Here is an 18,904-nt window from a genome sequence, read left to right as displayed (position 1 = left end):
AACTGATGAAGGTTTCATTGCAATCGGATGAATAGTATAGGGACCATACGAATAAAAGAAGATAGAATGAAGAAGAAGAAGAAGAAGAAGAAGATAGTTGTACTAATTCAGAAACCTTTGCGGGTGTTGGCACAATTACTGACGAAAATTTTATTGCAATCGGATGAATGGAATAGGAACGCATACGAATAGAAAAATATAGAATAGAAGAAGAAGAAGAAGAAGAAGAAGATGGTTGTACTAATTCAAAAACCATTGCGGGTGTTACCACAACAACTGATGAAGGTTTCATCGCAATCGGACGAATGGTATAGGGACCATACGAATAAAAGAAGATAGAATGAAGAAGAAGAAGAAAATGATGATTTTTATAATTTAGAAACCTTCATGGGTGTGCATACAACCACTTGCCAAAATTTCATTGCAATCGGATGAATGGTATAGGAACCATACGAATAAAAGAAGATAGAATGAAGAAGAAGAAGAAAATGATGATTTTTCTAATTCAGAAACCTTTATGAGTGTGCATATAACCACTTACCAAAATTTCATTGCAATCGGATGAATGGTATAGGAACCATACGAATAAAAGAAAATATAATGAAGAAGAAGAAGAAGATGATGATTTTTCTAATTCAGAAACCTTTATGGGTATGCATACAACCACTTACCAAAATTTCATTGCAATCGGATGAATGGTATAGGAACGCATACGGGACAGACACACAGACAGACAGACAGACAGACATACAGACAGACAGACATTCATTTTTATATATTAGTATAGCCTATACTCTTCCCGCAAGTGCAAGCAATAAGTTTACAAAGTTTTATCGCAATCGGATGAACGGTATGGCTGCGCATTAAATACGAACAAACAAACACACAAATATTAATTTTTATATATTAGATTATTTTCAGTTTGACAAACACATATTTTATTTCCATGCCAATAAAAATTAAGGATCTAATATACTACTCGTATATACCTCTGTTTTATTATGTTTACTGTATCAACAATACGTTTATTGATTCAGTTAATTATTTATAAACAAAACTATTAAATTATTTATAGTTTCTAATTATGTAATTTAAATTGTGCCGTTTAAGATTATATGACAATTAAAAATATTTAATTATCTATTAAGAATAATGATAGCTGAACGTAATGACATCACTAATTAAAAGTTTTACAGCTGCCTTTGTATGTTATATTATGCATGTTATATTGACTTCGATTTAACGTAACTTGACATTTAATACAATATATCGAATGATGCATTCGAGTAACTCTCTTCAGCTGCCGGAAAGCATAATATGTATTATATCACTATGAGTAACTCGAATGCAAGCTAGTCGCATGGCGTGAATTTCTCTCGTGCTAATATAGTACATGGTATAGAATATAGATAGGTGGTTGGAGCGGGCGGAGCGCGTGACGTGAGCCAGGAGAGTGCGAATCTAACGTGTGTATACTGACGATAAACCATAAGTAGCTCGCATTCAAGTTATAGATATAGACCAACTCCTGTATCAAGTTTTCTACGTCACAAAGCTGCATGTACTGACACTGTTGTGTCACGTGACTTTTGCGTGCTGATTTTATTACAAAACGTGCTCTTTACGTCTTGACGTATCAGCAGATTCTCTAACACTATTGAGAGTAATTAAAAGTTTTCTTTCCTGTTTCTTCCCTTTACAATATTTTTACATTCAAAATAATACTCTAAAACTGTCGTCGTATAGGTTTAGGTGGTTTTAATATTAGTAAAACTTACCACGATATCTAACACTGAATTTTGAATGCCAGGGAAATAGGGAAAATTAATATGTGGCGGGAGAGTTTTAATTCCAGAAACGACCGTGGTAATGCTGAAGACTTGATATGGAAGTCGCTACAGTACAGTACTCTAAAAAAGAATGCTTTTTCACTGGCATGACGTGTATCTGGGTTTTTTGGAGCTGGAATTTTGACATAGTTTTTTGATAGGTAATGCTTTGATTTATTGGATGATTTTACCCATAGTTAAATTTCTAATTGTATCTATTCCAAACAAAGTCATATAACATTTAATCTCAAATATATGTATTTATAACGAAAATACACAGTTGATATTATTTTTTCATGACAAAATCATAAATAATAATAATGTCATCTTTAATTGTCATTTTCAGTTTTATAACAGTTAAAGATCAAAGCCTTCGCCTTGAATAGAAAATACGCCCATAAGCGATAAATTTAAGCTCTTTGAAACGTTTTATTAAAAACACAAGACCCGTCCATGATTGATAACATTTTCAAATAATAAATTTATCACAATTTCATTTAATGAAAGAATGCCTAAAGTAATATGTCAAATATTAGGAATATACCTCGTCGATTTTTGCTTAACTGATGACATTCACTAGGAAACACAAAAATAGGCTTGTAAATATATATTCGCACATGAAATAATAGTATAACCAAATAGTGAAGAAAATTAATATTCAGTATAACGATACCAAACATTAATTTAGTACCTTTTGACTGTTTCGCCATATCAATGCAGTCAAATGTCGGGTGTACTTTGATATTTTTTTTATATGACACTCCTATTTAGTATAATATTATCCAGTTGTGCATTTAATGGCGTTGAGGTCCGACGCACTGGCTAATTTTGAGGCTCCTTACGAAAAGAAATGAACAATCTAATTTAAATTTTCCAAATAAATCCATGAATTTAAAAAAAAAATCATATAAATTATACACACATAGTTAAACTGAAACAGTCTCTTTTCTGATAAATTATAATACATAAGTACATACTTACAGCAGAATATCTACCATTTTTGTCGACCATGTCCGATCCTAATAAGATCATAATATATGCCTCTACAGAGTAGAGCTTTGTATTAACAGATTTTGTTTTTACGAGAAATGGATGTCAGTCACTTGCTCAAGTTATTAGGTTCATACCAGGGAACTAAAGGATAAGGCGATAGCAGGTAACCGTCTCGAGTAAGGAAGAATCTGGGTTAAACTTACACACGTGTCAAGAATACGTTATACGTCTAATACTGAAAACTGCTCTCAGTTTATGCATTTACGCTCATTTAATGTTGGTGTATTACACACACACGTGCATAATGCGTGCTTCATTTTCGTAGAACACTCACACATTCAAAAACCCTGCTTCAACGTGCGGCGTATTGAATATAGCCTATCGTTATCCTATTTATTAACTGTTCTGTGGTTCATACTCTGACCCATACACAAAATTGAAAGAAAAAATATGTATACTTGCCAGACCCAGGATTCGAACTTGGAACACACTACCTACCTTACGAAAATCTACTACGATATTTAAATTTTAATAATACTTCTGAACGTGTCTTTATCTGGCCCAAAATGCTTTGCAAATACTTAAAATCACGCACGATACAGTTCCGTGAAAGGAAATAATACCACACACATCAAACGTGAGTCTGATCTTCTCGTCTTCATGCTTTTAATAATCGCACAAGGTTAAAATCAAAGGCGTACTTATAAACGTATGGATATTAGCAATATAACTTAGCTCTTAAACGATCCCTTCAACTAATTTTAAATTAAATTTACTTGAATTCTAACTATACGCTATTAAATACGTACACATACTAAGGTCTTAGTATTAATCATTAATACTTGCTAGTTGCACTAGCCGCTAAGCTACTTAACATGCCGAGTAGAATTTAAACGAGTTGACAAGTACAAGTATATTGGTAGCACAGTAGCAAATACAAAAAAAGACACATAGATACTTCTTCCTGTTTCTATTTATATATAGAGAAATAATCGGTTGTTCACTGTAAATACCCAAAATATCGACTTAGACTGCAAAATCTTTAACGTGAAACCTGGCGGCGGCGCTCGTGTTGTATCTTCTCTATGGTTTTCGATTTCGAAGTATTATAAGTACTGAAACGCGAGAGGAGGGTTTCTAGTTCTCCAAGCCGCCGCCTATCACCGGAAATATTTCGCACTATACCAACTTTTTATTTACGTTGACAGTTTTTTCGGGCTATAAACCCATCATCAAAACGGTCGACCATGTACAATAAAAATAAAATAATAAACTGACATATAACTAATATGTGTTTGATTATTATAATGAATGTCATCTTTTTGGTAACTGCAAAAAAAATATAAAATATAATTGAACTGGGTATAAAAATATTATTGCTTTACATCATAAATCGTCCGAAATTTAAAACTAAGCTCATTACAGTATAATTATAAGATAAAAAGAATTTTTTGTATACAACGTTTTTAAATTTTCTGTTGAATTATTATGCTCAATATGCTCAAACCTATACTTGATATGAAGTAAATAAAAAACAAACAAATATAGAATACTGAAATGTCATTTTGATTTCCATAGTAACGCACGTATATATTAATAATTTAGTTGTTAGGACCATAGCAACCAATAATAGCGGATTGGATTACAGATTTCTTCCAAAATAACTTTTCATACAAAACAGAATTAACTGAAAATAAATTCAATTCTACTTAAAGATGGCTGAAAGTATTAAAATAATGAATTGGAATCGTGTTCTGATATATTCTAAAAGTTTCAAATGTCTAGCTAGTCGGAAAGTTACTCAAAAATCGTTTGCAAGATTTGTACTGGATAAACAACCACCGGACAAACAAGAATACGAGCTAATAAAAAAATTGTAATAATAATAAAAACGTTGTAATAATACAAGTATTGAATGATATTATATCAAATGTTAGCATGTGGCACTCTCACTCAGCGGGCAACTTATACTGATGGATCGATAATAACGTTGTTTTTCTTATTTTTTCAGGTGCATTTGATCAATATGCAAGAAAATTGTTGATACACATTATACTCTTCGATGTCAACTAAACTGAATCACATAATAATTACAACAGCAGATACGAAGAATTGTGACAGATGATAAGGCAAAAGACGGTAAGTGATTTTAGTTATTTTTTTACTATATTTTATTAAACTAATATGTTTAACGTAATCTAAGAAAAGATTGTGTATTTGTATTTTTGAATCAGCTGTTGTTTTTTAATCGTTATATACAATTAGCGCTTGCATTATCAATGTTGTTTCACAATAATAATATGGAAAGTAGCTACTTAGCTTAATAATAGCTTTAACATTTTTTTAAGACTTTTTATTGTAAGATATTATTAATCATACGAAAAAAAAATCTCTCTTAATACTTATTTTTGGTATCATTCAACCGAGGCTTTGACTGTGACCCACTATCAGATCATCTCTTTTCCACCAACCGAGGATCCGTTGTTCAAGCCGTCTTTCCAATTATTAAATAAATTATTATTAGTAAAAAATGCAATTTTCTATATCCAAAGCTCAGATTATTCCACTAAAATAATAAAAAACAACCTAGGCAGGAATTAGTGGAAATAATTGCGGAAAGAGACAGCACACTATTTCTTATAAAAGTACCAGAACTTGTAATCGTCTAATGATTTTATTGATATTCTGAAATAATTAAAGAGTTTTGTTTCAAGTTTTCTCAATTTCAGATATAAATCTGTAATGTTGCCATGTGTATGCATATCTTTTAATATCAAGTACACCGAATACTGTTTTTTCTTTGATTTTTTTGTAGAGCACCCAAAAACATATTGCTTCTTCGAATTCCATGTTAACACTGAAACTTCAAACTCGGTTTCTGCGCGGAAATCGCATATTTCTAAACAGCTATCAATTGCCACGCGGTTCAAGCCGCATGGTTTAATACGCGCGGAATCCTCCATGTCGAAACCGAGCCCAATACCTCCATTTCACGTAGTAGTCAAATCGAAGCTATTACAAATCTTTGATAAAAACGAGCTCTTTACTACGTAATATTTAGATAAATCAAGTTATCCATATACTTACAAAAACCATTAAAAGTTTACCTTCATGTTTGAGCTTATAAAAACGTTTTATAAAGCGCTTTAGATAGTATTGTAAGAACCATTAGTTAAAATACGTCACAATTCAAAAGGATTCCTAGAGCATAGTAGTGGATGCACGTGGGTGCGAATCCCGAGAGACGCAGGTTCAAATCCTGCTGGGTGTATTTTTTTCAAAAAGATTTTTTCTATTGATTATAAATATTTCTCAGAAGTGTTTGTAAATTATGTATGTTCAATAAAATGAATGTTACATTCTTAAATCGTATTCGTTATATTATTCTTAATCTTAGTGAGTTATTCATTTAAATAAAAAAAATAGTTAATTTTATAATATCTCTCCTGAAAATTTTCAATTTTGTCGCATATGAGGTTTTAAAAGTTAAATCACGAAACAGAAAGGCTTATTGGCAATATATTGTATACATTTTCACTTATCTCAGGATCCTGAATTTAAGAATTAAAAATTATGCATGAGATTGCAATCTTTAATACCTACAATATTGATATCCAAGTAGTACTTATTAAAAAAAATATCTCATAAAATCTTAGAGCGGAATGCACAATCTAAGATTTCGATCCTAAGGATAAGTTGCCGAAAAGCATGATTAGCTATAGACAATCCTGAGTATAGAGTTAAGGAATCCTTAACCATAGACTACTTTTGTTATGAACACGCCCCTTCTGTATTACTATTTACCACTGATAGCTGCTGTCAAAATAAATTCGCATGTCTATAAAACAGTCAAACACTCAAATTCATTTAACAATGTATCTCAATATGGATATTGTTGGTGTTAATTCATTTGGCATGTACTTGGAGAATATTATTTGACTTTTATACGCCAGTCCGCAGAAATACAAAATGCCAGGTGAAGAATGACACTTGACGCTAGTGTTACCATGTTAAAAAAATATCTTGCGGTGCATGTGGAATCACGTATAATGATTTACAACGGAAACATAAGAGTATTATAATTAAATATTAATATGTATTTATAGTTATTGCATTTATAAAATGCAGTTGTCATATTTTTGTCATCGTTTAACAATTATAAAATAATTTACCTAAACTATAGGAAAGAGAATTTTTAAATATGGTGTTATTTTCAATAGAAATGATGTTAACTAAGGACAATGTTTCTGCGTAGTGTTATCTGCTAAGGAAATTTTAGTTATGACAAATGTTTCTGCATTCCGCTTTTATACAATACAGCTTATTTTCATACAACTCAATAAAAATTCTCCGAACGCCACTGCCAATGCGTGTAAGTAAACGGTTCAACGAGTGGGCTAACGTTTTTTTTTGGTTCTTTGATGCTGACCCCAGAGGTCAGTAGGTATTCTTAGTGGCTGTGAGTCATGCTGACCGCTCGCCATTTTCGGCGCAAACGTCTCAATATGAATACATTAATAACTTGCACACTTAATTCAGTTCCATAAAATCTGTTAAAATAAACATTTATTGTATTTTTGTTTATTTAATTAACTCACCAACTTGAATTGTGTATTTATAATAGAATTATTTATTGCTTCTGTAAAACAACTAAATATATTAAGCAAGCGGTAATTGTGCCGCTGATGCCGTCATGAGCTTTTATGATTATTTTTTTACGAAAACAGTTTATTCCATGTAGATAATTATAATGAATACCTATTTCTGTCGGCGCATAGGTTTTTCGATCCAATAATTGTTAATTTAAAATTTGAAATTTTCATACATTTTGATGCATCATTATCACAAACTAAAATTATATTAGGTAATATTAGGTTGGGATAGGTTAGGTTTGGTCTGGTCTAAAAAGAAAGTCATAAAATCTCATGACGGCACATTTACCAAGCGAGCTTTTGATCTGATACTTTTACGAATGGATACGAGATTCAAAAAATATTAGTGATATTAATAATTCTGTTTTAACACTGTATACTTAGGTGCACACTATTTAGTACTGACATCACAAAATACAGATTATATTCACAGCCATTTAATAATAATTATTTACACTTCCAAAACCGAGAGAAATAACTATCTTCGATTCCATTTTAGCGAGAACTTAATTATCTAATTTTGTGCTAACACCGCGACTGGCGCGTTTGGAGTCGTTGGCCATTAGATATAATTAACGTGTTATTTAAATGTGATAATTAAAAGGTAAGCAGTGATTGTGTTAAGAAGCATAATGTTTGAGACTTTCACGGTTGTTTTTTATAGTAATAAATTCTCGGGTTTCCACCAAGTGTAATTCTTTATTCTTTCCTCAACAATTCGGACTCGTTGTAGAGACCATTATCAAGAAGTGTATTATGATGAAGTGTAGTGTAGGTATATGAATGCAAACGTCGCTCTAAGAATGCCAAAAGGAGTCCGATTAGCTTAGAGCAAACGTTGCTCAGAGTAATGTGTCAATCGTTACGACGCGATGGAAATTTAAGAATCTGTTACATTAGTAGCATTGGATAATTATATTAATTTTTATGTAACTCATCAAATCTTTCGAGATACCGTACAACAATACTTATTATACACCACGTTAAGTACTGCGTAATTATGAACATTTTGCTCAATGGTGAATCATATACGAGTGTAAATAGATCCAAAGTTTATCTTTCTTGGAGGACTTCCTACCATCCAACGAGAAAATGAAAACCTGCTGACATAGATTAAGATTTTACCAGTGTCTTTATAGTGCAGAAAATGTGATTTTAAATTACTGTGACTAGGATTTTGTTAAGTTATATCTCGATACCGTCACCGACACCCTGTCGTTATACGAGTCAATGAATTAAACATACATTTTACAAATAAATTTTGTTAGTCATTCACACATTATTTTTGCAGTTATACTTCTTTAGACGCGTTTGGAAAATCAGATCGGAGAGTATTGTTGGCGTGTGACATGTAACACATAATTTACTTTTTCACACGAAAAAATCACACTCCATTGGATTCGAACCACGATTGTTCAGTTATCAGCCGAACGCACTACCTTTATGCCACAGTATGATAATGAAATCGTGACGATTACACAGTATAATATTATAGTTTTGAATTGTTCCGTTACCTAAGCAGCGAATTTATTATTATATGTCGAAGAATTGTTCTGGTGCCTAGGAAACGAATTTATTATTGTCTGCCATTTGCAATTCCTTACGTGAACAAACTATTAAACGTCATAGTGGCAGTTGTTACTTTAAAAATAAAAAAACAACGATAAATAATTATATAATTTAGTAATATAAGTTATAGTATATAGAAATAAACCAACGGCGTTCCAATAAGCTGTCCCTTTTCTTGAGTGTGTAATTTAACAAGATAATTAAGAACTAGTCAAAGAATCTAGTTTATCACAAGTTTTGTTTTTGTTTTGCTACGCCAAAGAAGTATAACTTCTAACTCGCGTACATAAGTACACACACCAATTTTTTTTTATGTTGTGGAGCCCTTGAAGCATTTTGTAAAATCGTATGGATCCCTTACCGGGCTGACACAATGTTTTAGAGGAGTTTCAAGAGGCGTCTGGTAAGTTTTAAAATAGACGTGCAAAACAGTAGATAATGAGATACATTATAAAACCTACTTAACAGAAAAAAAATGCCTAATAGTTACTACTTGTTTCTGTGAATGTTTTAGAATAATATAAGTTAATTTAAATTAGAAAATTACTATATCTCAGATGTAAAAGCCACATTACTTTGGATCAAAAGTGTTCAGATAAAAACAGTTGATTAGGAAAATCTTACTTAGCAGTGCGTAAAATTCAAAGAAAGAGATACTAATTTGTAACAATAATTTAAATACAAGAGAAAGTTAGTTTACTAATTTATCCATGTGTAAAACGGAAACATAAAAAAATCTGTTTTTTGTAATAAAATTTGCTTAATATCGTTAATAATTTATTGTAAAAAATAATCAAGCATAGTATTTCTCTAGTACCTCGTTTACCTGTAGAATTTTCTTCTATGGGTCAATAAAATCTTTACAAGTTTTTCCTCTCAAACATCTCATTTGTATTTTTATTATATCCATATATTAAGTGAGTGAGCAAGATAGTAGCTATATTTTCATTTATTGTAAATACCTAATATATTGACTTTTCACAAAAAAAAGGACAGTTCATAATAACTTGAATGTGAATCGTATGATGTTAATTACATTCTCTGCGAATTAACCATTAGGCTATATATTTATATATATATATATATTTTCTTTATCTAATTTTCTTTTTCTCTTTGATGTCATAATCTATCTATTTAATTTCAAACCTTTTTTTCGCTAGATATTGTATATTTTCTGGACCCACTCTATACAACATGCTGATAATAAACATACGCCTGCTTAAGCTTTATCCCTGGCCGTCTTACAAGGGCTATTCTAACATAACTAACCTAATTCAAAAATACATAAAAAAGTGATAAATGTGATAAGATATCGTATTCAAGCAGTTAATTGTCCCGGGAAGTTAACTGCGAGGCATGATATTTTTTTTCATGACCAAGTTAACCGCGAGCTGTCAAATATCGTTAAGTAGTGCTGCAACATATTTTTAACATGTCATACTAGATTCAAAATACATCACAGACTTCTTTATATCCAATTGAAGATTCCAATGTGATGTATTTGTAATCAAGCAAGACGTGTTAACTGTGAAAACAATTATTGTGGATTTCTGCGTTATTAAACGTGTCACCATGTTAATTATTTAGAATACCCCTGCAGTGGGTACTTACTTATTTATTCAGTTTTCAAAATAAATCGGTGTGTGTACTTATGTACGCGCGTTAGAAGTTATACTTCTTTCGCGTAACAAAACTATTGATAAACTAGATTCTCACACTATATTACTAAATTATATAATTATTTATCGTTGTTTTTATTTTAGTAGTAAGTAACAACTGCCACAATGACGTTTAATTGTTTGTTTACGTAAGGAATTGCAAATGGCCGACAATAATAAATTCGCTGCCTAGGCAACGGAACAATTCTAAACTCTAATATTATACTGTATAATCGTCACGATTGCAGTATCGTAACGTGGCGTAAAGGTAGTGCGTTCGGCTGATAACCGAACAATCGTGGTTCGAATCCAATCGAGTGCGATTTTTTTCGTGTGAAAAAATAAATTATATATTACATGTCACACGCCAAAAATACTCTCTGATCTGATTTTCCAAACGCATCTAAAGAAGAATAATTTCAAAAATATAAGTATATTATAATATTATTTTATTGCTGTGGATAGATTGATAATCTATCAAAAAATAATATACCCAACATACATAATGTCATAAATATAATGTAATATATTTCAATGAATTAACGATAGTTTTATATGCACAATATAATACTGTATTTTTGTTGGTATTTTGGGCCAGTATGTGTTCCAACTACCCTATACGAATATACCTTTCTTGATAAACCAGAACCCGATAAGAACCTTACCTTAAACACACTGTGCAGTCACTATCATCTAACACTAACCTATCTGGAAGATTAAGTAAGCGTCACGAAAATAATTTCGTAGAAAGCAGCTCTATACTTTCTTTGGTAAGAGATTAGTGAAGAAGATATGAGGTAGTAACTCCTTATATAGAATACAAGTAAGTTCACAAAACGAGAGCGATAATGTGTATTATTTATTTTTATGCAATAAATAAGTCATTGAAATAAAACTATGATTTTTTTTAAAGATTTATAGACACTTTTTTGAATAACTAATTTTACAATAAATATACTCACATTAGTTCCGATGATTGAGTTGATCAAATACCATGATTGAGTCAATGGATAATAGGGGAATGGCGAACAACTATTCCTCATCAAAAATCTGTTGACTCTGTGGAGGCATATGCTTCGCTTAGAAGCAAAAATATGCTCATTTACTTTTTTACCCTAATAAGATAATAAGATGAAACGTGAATCTAAAACCTGAATCCGGTAAGTCATTTTTCCCCAAAAATAAAACTAATTCCACGACTTTAACATTTAAGCAAAGGTACATGCTTTTGTCTTAACTTCCCGGGCGGATTCGTTACGTAAAATTGCACAGGCGTAACGAAAAATAAAGTCACAAAAGTAGCGCGGCCGCGATAGTCTCCGGTTGACTGTGAACGGCGCTTCGGGAATTATTTTATTTCCTTTCGAATTTGGACAAACAGCATTCAGAGAATCAGTAAGCAAAGCATGTTCCATGTTTAATAATTTTAGCCGTCAAGGTTTAGTTTTTTTTACTTCAGAACATTTTCATATTTATTTCAACAGTAAACATCACATATTTATATTGTTTGTGATAATGTCAATCTGTACCTACGTTATATCACATGATTAATATTAATTAATTAATATACCTATAAAAAAACATTTGGTTAAATATTTATTTATGTTAAGTCATTTTTCTTGAATTTAGACACAAATCGAGCAGAATTTCGAAATTGCAAACCCTAATGTTGAACGTAAATAATTCAATTAACTTCTTAATATGACCATGTCCGACCATGTAAGATCATAAATATGGGCCTCCACAGAGTGGATGTTTGTATTGACAGATTGTTTTTACGAGAAATGGATGTTAGCCACTTGGTCAACATATTAGGTCTATACTCTGACTCAAACACAAACTGAAAAACAATATGTGTATTCGCCAGACGCAGGATTCGAATTTGGAATCCACGACGTACAGGGCGAGCCATTGTTCTTAACCAATTTAGCCACCTGCACCCTAGCTAATTACGACAAAATTAACTGTCATGTAACTGAAAAACTTCTAAAATGTTGTTATTATTATTGGCTAGGTATTGGTTTTTGCGGTTTGGATCATGGTAGGAATAATAGGTACTTTACTAGATTCTTGGCCGGCGCCCGGATCCAAATTTTAGTTTCAACGTACTTGTACTTGCTAATGATTTAACGAAATATATTTTATTTACATATCGAATAATTTACAAGATTTAATAATGTAACATTGTTTAATCTTATGAATTATTTGTTAAATAGAATAAAAAAATCCTATACTGAAAATGTAAGCTGCAAAAAATACTTTTGCCCATCAACGATTCTGAAGCTAGTGTATGAATCAGTGTATGTTTGTATATATATGTAGCATATTAATATAATAGGTGGTGAGTCGAAATTTGGTTGAATGATGACGCAAATTCATGGTAAAACGCGAGGGGGTTTGGCGTTGCTCGTGGCGTGTCAGCGGGCTATTAAGGCTGATCCCCACACCCCTGCCAGCGCGGCACACCGGCCATGCCCCATGTCCAACCCTTGTGATGATAGGAGCTCCAATAATAATAATATTACCTCACATACACCCTCGCAGTTGCTAAAGTTTTTTTTACTGCGCATTTTTATGACGACTGGGTTTTAATTTAGTCATATGTTTTTGTTTGATTATAGTATTATTATAAGAAATGTTCTGATTTTTTAATATTATATTTGTACGAAACTATAACTATTACTTACGCCGTGTTGCGCATGATACGGGAAATTACCGAAATGACCGCAGGTGAAGAATAATGGGTACTATTCGGTTATGAGGATACAGCGGAGAACACATTTTGAAAATACCCGATATACTAGATTATTTTTTAGGTTAACCCAACCAAACCTAACCTAACCCAACCTAACCTAACTTAAACTAACCCAAACTAACAAATAATCCAGTATATCGGGTATTTTCAAACTGCGTTTTCCGCTGTATTCCTCATAACCGAACAGTACCGAATAATGTTATATCCTAAAGGACCATTTTCCCATCTCTTTATATACTATATAAGTTACTAAATAAAATTATTTAATACAACCATTCAGATAAGATGTAGATTTAAATAACCTCAGAAACATACATGTTAGACAAATATTACCACAGTGAATATAATAATATAAACATTTATGTTTATTACTTATATCATGAATTTGTCTGTTTTTTAAACTACGTATACTGTGATAGTTTAAGAAAGTGTGACACGCCAAGAACATACGTAAGGGCTGCGAATAACACCCTTTCATAAAAGGGCGGGAATATATGAAATTGGTTTTCCAAATATTTTTTTTCCAATAAACAATAAGATTAGCTAGTATAATAGAAAATACGGGCATTCTATAATACAACACCTAATTCTGATTCCAGAAAATCTTTAGTAGGTATGGATATTGGTGAAAATTTTGTTTGACAAATCAAATTTATTTAACATTTATTTATTTTATTTATAAAAAAGAGTATTACGGCATTACAGCTTTTGTCCAATGCGCCATAATACATAATACATACAAATATATAAAAATATCTTAATTACAAATAACAACTAATCGTTAATAACTTTTCTCTAACCAACTACTAACTAGGCTACTAACCGATGCCGGGCTCTCGTCAAATGGGTGTATATCTGAGATGTTTTCAAGTTATGTATGTTCAATATATGTCAATATATGGAAAGTTACATTCTCAAAATCTTGTGAATTTTATTATTCGTTGAGAAATGGTTTAGTAAAAATTGTTAGCGATTAGTTCAAGTGGACGCTATAACTATATAATATTTGGCGAGAACCGGGCGTCAGTTAGTAATTAAGGTAATTACATTAATTGATTTAATACTCAGAATCGATTGTCAATAATAACGCAATTTCATAAACATAATGTAGAGCTGGTTTAAATTGTCGCAATTAGATAGGAGGCTTGTACCATAATTAGTTAATGCACAGTGGCGCGATACCAGTGGCTATACGGGTTCAAATCCTGTCTATATAATCTAAAATATGATTTTTTCTAGTGGGTATATATCTGAGGTGTATTCAAGTTATGTTCAATTTAAATAGTGCTTGAGAAATACATAGAACTATTTTTTTAATATTTATGTAAAGAATATATTATTATGATTGAGTAAAATATTTGAAGAATCAAAATATAATGGCATTTTTTAGATTTTTATTTTAGAAGAATCCGTCGGTTACTGTTATAAAATATTTAAGATTTTTGCACATCCCATAAATGTCACTCATATTTTTATTGAGATAAAAATGTCATATTATTACAGAATTTTGACACACTTAGCATTTAGCATTGAGTATAATATATGCGGGAAATTTATCGATTTTCTATATAATATAAAATGCCAGTACCCACAATATATCTACGTAGCAATCATGAATATGAGTCGATTATCTGGTGTCCTTATGAGGTTGCCTATAAGCATATTTTAGAACGCGTCCAGAAGAAATTTCTTCGATGTCTTTATTTTAAGACATTTCACTATTTTCCTTTCGAATAAATAAATATTCGACATGATTTAATGGCAGATATTTCTGATTTTAGTTGTTTGATCAATCTCAATTATATACATCAATCAGAAATTTAAACTTAAATCATTTTAGTCTATAGGTAGACTTGTGCCTAGCAAAAACTACATAAGTAAAACTCTGTATGTTATTCTCTCTTCCTGGGCACATTAAAAGTGTTACAGTTAAGGCCAAATTATGTTTTTGAAGTGTTTTAATGTAATTGATATTTAAATTTCAAATGAAATGTTGTCTTTTTTTCATAAGATTTGAATCCAGTATAATTTTCTTCTTTCAAAGTTGTGTTGATGTTTTATGTTGATACAATATGTTATTATAAACACAAACTATTACTAAATATACTTAATTTAAAAACATCTAATGCATATACACTCTAGAAAAGATCAGTTTGTAGAATAAAATACGATGTCTATATTATTATTTGTCTTAAATTATTAATACATAGAATTGTCAAGTTTATATGATTCAACAGAAAATTTAAAAACGTGGTAGGTATATAGAAAGTTCTTTTTATCTTGTAATTAATTATATTATATTAATGTATATTAATAATGAAAGGTTTCTTTACAGAATGAACATCTGATTCTCAATGTATATATTATTATAACGGGGTACTGTATGTCTCTAAAGATTTTAATCTGGCCCTAGATAACTATAATATTATGCAGTTTTTGTATTTTCTTACCTGAATTATCTGAATCCGTACTTCAACTGATGCAGGGAGTTAATAATCGATATAGCCTGAGTGACGAAATATAAACTATTCAGTGTATTATATTATGTGGATAATCGCGTGTTGTATGTCGTGTTGGGAGGCGATTACAGCGCCGCGGAATGACCCGGTAACTACCGTATAAAGGCAGGGCTTTTGAGCTTCACCTGATTTATTTATTTATTGTCAGTGAGACGGATGGATATTATCTGGATTAAATTCTATTAGTTTTATTGCCGAGAGATGGTCCCTGCTACTTACATGTTTGGGGTGGGGACAGATATAATTCATAATATTATGTCTTACATAATGAAATTTTTAAATTTATCATTCAATACTTTTGCGGATCTCGTAGTCCAAAACGTAAGATACTGGCTTCTAACAAGTTCTGGGTTCGATTATTGGTGAGGTTACAATGCAATTTTTTTTCGGCTGAGTATTTTTGTAGTACATTTCTCTATTGTAATTTTTGACACCCTCGTAGCATGTTGTAAGATCTTTTTGTAAAAATCTAACATTATTCATTGTATATTATATAACAATATAATTATTGGTGATGTTTTTAAATATACTGTTTATTTTAATGTTGGGTTTGTATGTAAGATAGACTGGGGAGCTCCAGGCACTAACCTTTAGAGTTCAGTGAGGAGAGAAGTCCTCTTAGACTCTTAAAGCACTCCTTTATGTGGTTGGGTTACGTATCCACTGTTTATTATTTTTGTTTTTTTGGTTTGTAATAATTGATGTTGATCTGATGACGATCGATTTGGCACTTAATTAAATGTGCTCAGGAGATAGGTACATACATTTGGAAGAATATAGGAAATAATTTTGACATATTGACGCAAATATAATAACTGGGAACATTTCATCCATAATTATCTAATTCCGCATTAAACATTTACTAATTAAGCTACTCACTCAACACAACGTTTTCATTTTTAATGTAGCTGGTATTTAAAGTAATCTATAACTAAGATACCTTACTTTTCGACAAAAGTTTAAATTAAGAAGTCGTTTTAAAAAGGATATCTTGATTGTTATTAAATTTTACTAAATTTTAAAGTCTTTGGTAAAAAAGATTTCTTTAACTTACTGCTATTATAACATAAATAAATGACCATGTTATAATATTACACATACGTATTATGCATAATCTAATAACGATCAATATCGATTTGTCATCTGATACAAAAAAAACTTGTTGTTATTAATTGATACTAATATTTATTTAAAAATAACAATAATTATAAACTGAAGACATAAATCACCCAATTAAATTTAATATTCTAAAATAACCTTTTTTTCAAAAATAACATCAAATTAATATATCTAGATTTACAGAACATATAAACATTTTTAAACTCGTATCTGTACCTCAAAGACGGTGCGTCATATATATATATATATATATATATATATATATATATATATGATTTTACAGAAAATAAGTCTAGATTGTGTATTTAGAGTATCATATTATTTTTCAGAAGTAATTTTTATCCTATGAGTCTACTCATAATAGGAACCAGAAGTTCTTAAAACTAAAAATCTAAAACTCCATAGACCACCATCAACCATCAACACCTCAACCATGAAAAATCTTTAGTGTGACTTTTCCCGAATCTTTTCTTTTTGGACATTACGAGTACGATACAGTGCCTTCAGGCCATGTAAAATTGGTGTCATAGTATCAATAAACAAAATAATATGTAAATCCCGATAATTTTTGGATGTGAGGGTTACGTTAGAAAGATAACTCTGTGTTGTAATTATTTAAAAAAAACAAGACTATAAATTAAGTAGTAGTTTTAATTTTTCCGTAGATATTACAGAAATGTACAATTCACAGATTAAAATATTTGTTTCTTTTTTCTATTGTTTTATTGCCTTGTTTATTTATGGTTTCATGACATATTTTCCGCTTTGACATTATACTTTTCGCATACCGCGAATTTAACGATCAATTTGTAGCCATTTTTTATATTATAGTCCAAAATCGCACTATAATAATGATATACCATCTGTCACAGAGCTATTTATAATCAAAAGTGTTACAGTATAGCGAAATTTTAAGGCCGACTGTATAATACCCAAGGCGAAATATTTGAAACATGATACATAAAAATGGATAGGCGCATTTTTTTGTGCTTGTTTTTTGTACCGTTAATAGGTGACATGTAAATCGTCTGTTTGATTGATTTTTATTGGAGTCCAATAGAAACTGTTTGACGCATTGCCTAAACTTGGACAGGTGACGGTTTCAGGAAAACTCAACCAAGTTTTACAGAAAGATAACTATTGCATAATATGATTATGAATATAATACTAATTTATAAAATCAGTATTTTTCCAGCATACTTATTTACTATCAGAATAATATATCTTTTTACTACTTGGCTCCCCTGTCATCCAAATATAAATAGTTACAAGATAAAAAGAACTTTTTATATACCACGTTTTTAATTTTTTCTGTTGAATCATATAAAATTCTAGCTATTAATAAATACTTTTTTTATACTTGATAGAAATACTGAATAAATATATAATACTGAAATGTCATTTTGACATTTCATATTGATTTCCATAGTAACGCACGTATACATTAATAATTTAGTTGCTAGGACCCCTTAGCAACCAATAATAGTATTTTATTTTTTACGATTTTTTTCTGAAATAACTTTCCACACAAAACAGAATTAACTGAAAATAAATTCAATTCTGCTTAAAAATGGCTAAAAGTATTAAAAAAATGCATTTTCGTCGTGCTCTGATATATTCTAAAAGTTTCAAATGTCTAGCTAGTCGGGAAGTTAGTTAAAAATTTTCAATCGTCCAATACAAATCTTAGAAAAACAAGAAAAAAATTGTACTGGACAAACAAGAATACGAGCTAATATAAACGAGGTATGAATACTAAGTTTGTTTCTTCAAATGACTTTTTTTCCATATTCCAATTTTAAATTTTCAC

The 18,904-nt window shown here is 30.6% G+C and overlaps 1 protein-coding gene and 1 long non-coding RNA gene across 2 annotated transcripts in view; both read left to right on the top strand.

Annotated features, from left to right (window-relative positions):
- The window catches only part of LOC147077626 (uncharacterized), a 306,465-nt gene that overhangs the window by 193,365 nt on the left and 94,196 nt on the right, over nucleotides 1-18,904 (top strand). The window lies entirely within an intron of this gene.
- Nucleotides 1-18,904, top strand: part of LOC147077628 (uncharacterized) — a 249,881-nt gene that overhangs the window by 187,205 nt on the left and 43,772 nt on the right. The window contains exon 5 of the mRNA XM_085940116.1: nucleotides 4,834-4,961. The gene's annotated coding sequence lies outside the window, so the exon portion shown is untranslated. The remainder of the gene's footprint in view (nucleotides 1-4,833; nucleotides 4,962-18,904) is intronic.

This window comes from Rhyacophila brunnea, unplaced genomic scaffold (genome assembly GCF_057557595.1).
Source record: "Rhyacophila brunnea isolate RB1 unplaced genomic scaffold, BYU_Rbru_1.0 scaffold_12, whole genome shotgun sequence".
NCBI classification, from domain to species: Eukaryota; Metazoa; Arthropoda; class Insecta; order Trichoptera; family Rhyacophilidae; genus Rhyacophila; species Rhyacophila brunnea.
Note: the sequence above shows the minus strand (reverse complement) of the source record. Positions and strands in the feature narration are given on the sequence as shown.